The sequence below is a fragment of the Cariama cristata genome, unplaced genomic scaffold (genome assembly GCF_000690535.1).
Source record: "Cariama cristata isolate BGI_N322 unplaced genomic scaffold, ASM69053v1 scaffold8837, whole genome shotgun sequence".
Classification (NCBI taxonomy): Eukaryota; Metazoa; Chordata; class Aves; order Cariamiformes; family Cariamidae; genus Cariama; species Cariama cristata.
This window is the reverse complement of record NW_009628425.1, coordinates 95,652-102,481: the sequence shown is the minus strand read 5'-3', so window position 1 is coordinate 102,481 and position 6,830 is coordinate 95,652.

Sequence of the window (6,830 nt, the reverse complement as noted above, 5' to 3'; positions counted from 1 at the left end):
CCCCCCCCCCCCCAAACCAAAACTCAAAACACAGCAGCTCCTTGTGTTGAAATAAAAAATAGGTTATAATTACAATATTTTCCAATAGAAAGTTGCAACTGAGCAGGAGAACAATGTTTCTGCGGTTTTACAGAGCAATTTTCCCTCTGTTAATGGTCAGTTTTAATTTGGAAAACAGTGTGGACTTGCCTATTCAAACCTCCAAACCCAATTATGAATGCCTGAAGGAGAGGGACACAGTTGATCAAAGGTGTGTGGAGAGTATGATCAATGAGGAATTTTTGCAAGAAGTAATGTTGCTTCATTTGCTGGAGCCACTGCAAAGGAGGAGGGAATAAACTTCTTGTCCACCATGGGAAGGACTAGCAGTTGTAGGTCTTTCAGTGAAGGAAATTAGTGCTGATTGCTAGGAAGTCATTTCAAGGCTATGGGAATCAAAGGGCTGGGATAGACTAATGGGGAGCAGTGGGAATTTCCATCATTGAAAGCTTTGAAGCGCCAGTTAGGTAGTCTCTCAGATGCAATGTAGGTCCACCAGATTAACGACCTTCTAGGGGCTAGTCCTACATTTCTACCATGCTGCGAAATGTATGTGACTTCTAAAGCAAAATGTGCTTTTCCAAATCTCTCTCCTGCATTTCTCCCTCTTTATTTATTTACGTATTTACGAAATTATTCTGAAAATTTGACCGAATCTCACTGATCATTTCTGCTCCTCTGGAAACTGTGAAATGTGCTACTGATCAAAAAGTAGTATGCAGGACCCCTTGGGTCCTGTGCAGCGGTATGTAGGAGACAGAGCAGAAATAGAAAACACATAGTTTGCAAATGAATCCTTTGCTACCTAATGAGGGGAGAAGAGTGAAAAACTATTCAGTTGTCCAGGATGTCTGGTCTGCCTTACTGATGGTTCTATATGCAACACTTTTGGTGGATGAAGGCTGGTTGAAAAAACACTTTGTGCCATCTGCTTAAGGGTCCTTATGGCCAAGAGGCAAAAGATGTGGTTAGCCCTGTGCCCAGGTCCCCAGGGTCCCGATTTACTACATCTGCCTACACAGAAGATCACAGCCTCCCCTTTTCTCAGATCCCTGTGCTTCCCCATGTTATAGTGGCTAGTGGTGAAGGACCATCAGGTCACATGAGGTGTCCCTGTAAGAAGGTACCCCTCTTCTCCATGAAACTCTGGTATGGGAAAGAAAAATCTTGACAAAATTCTGCGGGCAGAGGAGCTGCAGGACTTCTTTCAGTCCAGCTGATTGCCTGTCCAACACCCGAGCCATGATGGCATCCACATTTATGTGAACAGCTGCCAATGGTGAATAGCTTGGAACCATGAAAATTTGGGGCACGACATTTCAAAATACGTACAAGGGAGCATGATGGTCGAGAAATGGGCTTTGAATAGAGGTTAAATTTGACCTATGGAAAAATCAAGGCATCACACGCAATACGTGATGGAAGGAAGGAGAACTAAGGTCATATTAAACAAATGGAGAAATTGATATAAAAGATTTAACTTGACTTTTATCTCAAGAGTTTTTCCTGACTGTCTCTTACATATGTGGCCATCACCATTTTAGAAGCACAGGAAGACAACCACAACTACTTGAGGTGTTAATAAAGCATACTTGCATAGAGCATTATTCTTTTTCCAGTGAAAGATGCCAATATACATGGTGTTTTTTCAAGGGTGGCGATTTCCCAGGGAATGATTTTTTCCTTGAATTTTTGGTGGAAAAGTGGGAAAAAATGTTCTGTGTAAAAGTCACCGGGTGGGCTGCCAATGAATAACAACTGTGCACAGAAGGGAATCATGAACATGGGACTCTGTATAAGAAAAGTCTTAGCCAGCTGGGAAGAAATCCTGGTTTTTTAAATGCAATGCTGCATGGACATCAACCTGTCCTGCTGATACTAGTGAGAGTATGGACACTGGCAATGCAAGAAACGTGAGGAAATAAGATTTCTTCTGGCTCTGATGCAATAGAATTTGATGAGATCAAAGATGAGGTAACCTGAGAGTGGATCAGCCCCATCACTTCTGTGCTGTAAATAATGACTTCTGCAATAGACCTTGCCCTTGTTCTGCTGCGTTTCTACCTCCTTTGAGCACCACAGGGAAGTCTGAGTATTCTTTTAATTCTGAAATTCAAGCTCATCTTCTAATTTTGAATAAGGGATTAAAAAATGGTGTTTTTTTTTTTTTTTTTTTTTTTTTTTTTTTTAAATTTACTAGCATCAAAAGGGAAATGATATTGGAGCAGAGTCTTGGCTGCTGCAAGTAGCCAAGAATTGGCAGTGTGGAGGAAGCCTGGCAGGGAGGATTGCTGTGGGTAGGAGAGAAGAATCAACGCCATAACACCATCATGTCCAGCATGGGCAGGCTTTTGGGAGCAGGGACCACACGCTCCTCCGACAAGGTTTTGTGAGGGCTGATCCTGCCTCAGGGCAGCGAGCTGTGCCAAATGCTTCTCCAGTGGCTATTTTCTGCAGGCAGTTGTACTGATTCTGGAAAGTGGAAATTCACACTTCCATGAGGTCATCAGAAACGTGTCTGTTTAAAAATGTTCGCATTTCTCCTCATTAGTTCCCTTATTTATATGTGAGAAGAAGAAAACGAAAAAAAGTCACTTCCTCCCTCCAAAAAGGTTTTTCCTAATGGGGTCAGACAAAATCACTCTGTGGTCCCTACTAGCAGAATATCCTCCAGTTACCATCAGCCAAAGCCACTGCTACATTTTTATCTCAGTCCCTCGAGATAGCCCTGCAATTCCCATGGGATTCAACCCCAAATAACAACAGTGAAACAAGCAGGAGCCCATCACCACCCTGCGCTCAGGGTGGTCTGGTACCTGGTGCTACACACGGCGCCTGTGTCTGAGTGTCATCCCAAACACGGTGACGTGTTTAGGATGCTAAATTAGGGGAAAATGGATAGCCTGTCTCTTGGAAAGCAGAGACCTAACAGATGGGCAGTGCAACCTGAGCAATCAGGCTAGACCTTCCTAAACGCAGTCCAGGAGCTAGCACGGGGTAGGGACTACAAGGAGTTTGGATGGAGCCATTTCATTTTGAAGGGTGGGAGAATGAGCCCTGATATTGCCTATTTTACCAGTTAAGATGTTGCCTCAGAGAGCTCAGAAAGTCTAAGTGGTCAAAATGGAGGCTAGTGGGTTGGTTATAATGCATCAGCACCTTTCAGGAGCAACAGTACATTGCATTAAATAAGCTCTTAATCTGCTAGAGGAATGGAAACAGGGAGGATCAGATGGTAAATTAGGCTACTCAATAGGGAAGAGAAAAACATGACCAGACCATGAAAACAACCTGTGCAGGGAATGAGCTGCCCAGCTTTCACAGCAGCAGTATAGGGAAGCAGCCTGGGGACTGCTTGAAAGAGGAGAGCTGCCTTCATCCCTCTTGGCAGTTTCAGCTCAAAGCCAGGGTCACCTCTGCAGCAGATACCTTAACAGGAACATTTTTGGTTTGGTGCGAACTGGATAAAACGCAGCAGGAGTGGGTGCTGCTGCAGAAGGAGGCTGTGCCGTGGGTCACCGGTGTAGGTGTCTGGCTGTGGGGTCATCTCGGTGGGCTGCGGGTCATCTGGAGGGAGGTTGCCACATTTTCTGGTCCCTATCCATGTCCTGTGGAGTGGTGGGTCCTAGAGGTCTTTCTTACGGGCAAGCCTAAGAGCCCATGGGCATTTACTACATGTGCTGGACCTCTGGTCTCCATGCGTGTCTTATAGGGAACTGTAAAAGGTAGCGGAGACAAACCAGCCTCGGGCTTGCACACTTGTGTAGAGGCCTGCAAAGATACTGGAGAACATCTGGGGACTGACGTATAAACAGGGTGGAAACCCCTGCCAGACAGACCCTACTCAGCTGGGTGAGGTTACAGCCTGTGCTTTCAGGCTGGGGAAGCGGGGGCAGATGGAGCCCATCTGGAGTGACCCAGGAGCTGCATATGAGAGACTTTCTCTCTTTTTACTGCCCCTTTTAACATGCTCTCTCAGTCGTCTCCCTCCAAGTGCTTTCAAAGGACATCCCTGGGCTGTCGCTTCTTGATTTCTGAGTAAGCAAATTGCAGAAGGGCACTCTCCGCCTGGGCTTCTTGGCTCTCGGTCTCATCTCATGGCCATGAGATGCCCAGCCTGGAGGAAACAGAGCAGGCACAAGGATGAAGGGATGTGCCCTGGGTGACATGCAGGGGCATAGCCAGCATATCTTAGATAGCAAAAAGCCTTCCTGGGATGCAATAAGCAGACCACACCATATCGAATCCTTTTTATTTTTACTTCTTGCTTCTGAGCTGCTTGAACCGTGACCGTCGCTGGAAGGGTCTTTGCAGCAGCCTGGCTGCAGCTGCTGGGTTTCCCCAATGTCAGCATAGGAAGCATGTGTCAATTCAGAAGCAGGTTTCTGTCTGGAGCCTCCACGCTATTGCCCTGTTTCCCCAGATGACTTGGCAGCCATTAGCTTACTTCTAAGCCTTTGCTGTACTTCGTGGTAGCTCCTCCTTCCTACCTCAGCGGTGGATGACTAGCAGCTCTCTAAAAAAGCAACTTCCCTTTTTCATAGGAATAGGAAGTGAAGCTCGCTTACCAAAGAGAGGTACAGTATCTCAGATGCGCTTTCCACCAAAAGACAAGCCCCTGCCCTAAAGCTCGAAGCACCCCAGCTAACCCTGAAGCTGTCCTCTCCTTCCCCAGCCCCAACCCATTCACCTCCATCTCTCTGCCCTCCCCTTAGCTGGAGAATTGAGCAGGCAAAATGCAAGCTGGCAAGGGAGAAGTTTGACAAATCTACAAGGGCTTCCTCATTTCTCTATCTCCTTGGTATGCAAATGGCAGGCCTGACTCTGCAACACACCTGGCTGAGGGGTGATGGGGTGGGGGTCTGTCCTGCTTGTCTTCAGAGTCACCCTGTGCTGACCCTCTAGGTTAAGAGACGCGGCGTGACCCCCGAGCACTTGCAGACCCCTGCTTATGGCCCCGACAGCCCCGCAGACTTTCAGGAGGTTTCCTTCCTTTGTCAGGAGCACAGAGCAGTTGCAAAACCAAGGTTGATTTCCACACCATGTGTCCGGTGGGATTTTGCTGGGGAGGGCACTTCACAGCCCCGCGAGCAGTGCTGGGGCATCAGACACATGCATCCTGGAGCAGCTGCTCCCATCTCACATGGCGTCATGTCCTCAGCCAGCCTCATCTTGTCCTTGGGTCTTACGGCTGGTAAAGGTCCTCTGCCTCGACCTCAGCTTAGATTCCTCAGCGAAGCCTTTCCTCCTGTAAACAACATCACCAGTGTGTGGGCGACCTTTAGGTTGTGCATCGCACTTGGCGGATGTCCGCTTGTGTTTGTCCTTCTCAGTGACAGCAGCTGAAGTGCAAACTACATGAGGTCATCCCAACCTCTGGTTGGCTGAGACCAAGAGTCTCTTCCCTCCTGCTGCCTCATATAATGCAAAAATTATGTCATGCAATTACCCACAGAGGTTTACACAGTGGTTTTTGGGGGCCTCATCTCTGCAACAGCTTAAGAAAACACATTGACGGTATCCCAGAGAAGCCAGCTCTTTATGCACCCTACGGGAAGCCTCAGGAGTCTGTAGAAACAAATCCTGCTTCTTATACAACATTTGTCTTCTAAGACAGAGGCATTTTGGTCTCCCTGTTGAACATGCTGAGGCAGAATGAGAAAGTCACTTCCTCAGAGTCACGCACAAGTCCCTGTCCAGGTCTTCATTCGTTAGACCACGCTGCTACGGTTGACTAGGTTCATAGAGGGTTGGGGCTCACTGGAACAAGATGCATTTCATCCAAAAATGGTCTTTTTTTAATCACAGACAGAAAAGATCATTGCAAAGCCATTTTTTTCAGCTGTTTCCTAGAATTTGGTGGTTTGCATAGTGGAAACACAATCCATTCAGTCATTGTGGCTGTTTCTAATGACAGCTGTTAATAGTCTGTGGGTTTTGTGTCTGGATCCTCGTTGGGTTTCTCGCCTTCCTCACTGCTATTTTCGTTGGCCAGGTTGTCTGGGAAGTGCAACTCCCACCCCCTCCTAAATGATCATTTTTATATCCAAAATAGAGCAAGGAATCCTTAGGGGAGAGAAAGGAGTCAGTTCTGACACAAAGACCTGATTAAAAAAAGAAAGCCCATTAAAAGCATTTGCAAAATCAGGCTGCTCCTGCAATCTGGGGGTGTAACGTTCAAAGCGGTCGATCCCATGGATGGTGCGGATGTGGTAGGAGCCAGAGCTCTCTAACAGAGAAATTCTGCAAGGGCCCTCAGCCCCATGGAGCATCTGTCATGGGTCAGACCAGTGGTTCGTCCGTCCTCGGATCGTGTCTCCCGGAGCAGCTGCGTAGGAAGCAGGCAAGTGGGGAACATCCCACCCCCATCCACATTTCCCTGAGGGTGGGGAGAAACCCATCAGGTTTTTCTCTATCCTCTTCCTCTCTCTCATCCCTCCTTCACGTGATGCCCCCCATGCCCTGTTTCCCTTCCCCAAGCTCTGTGGGGTAGAGAGATGATGGGGGCACTAACCAGCAGCTGCTAAGACCCAGCCCCGAGGGATGGTTTGCAGGGATGTTGTTCCCTTGGTTTACTGCAAAAGGAGAGGAGGACAAATAAGTGCCAGGCATGCACACTCTGATACTCCCATCCTCCCCTGGCTCCCCAGGGCTTGGAAGGGGAAGAGGGGACATAATATGTGGGGAAGGCTGGATGGAGCTGGACATAGCTGTGATGAGGAGGGGAAGTGCCCTGGCACCCAGTAGCTATTTCTGCGGTTGGAAGTGTTCAGGTGGGGAATTGGAGATGT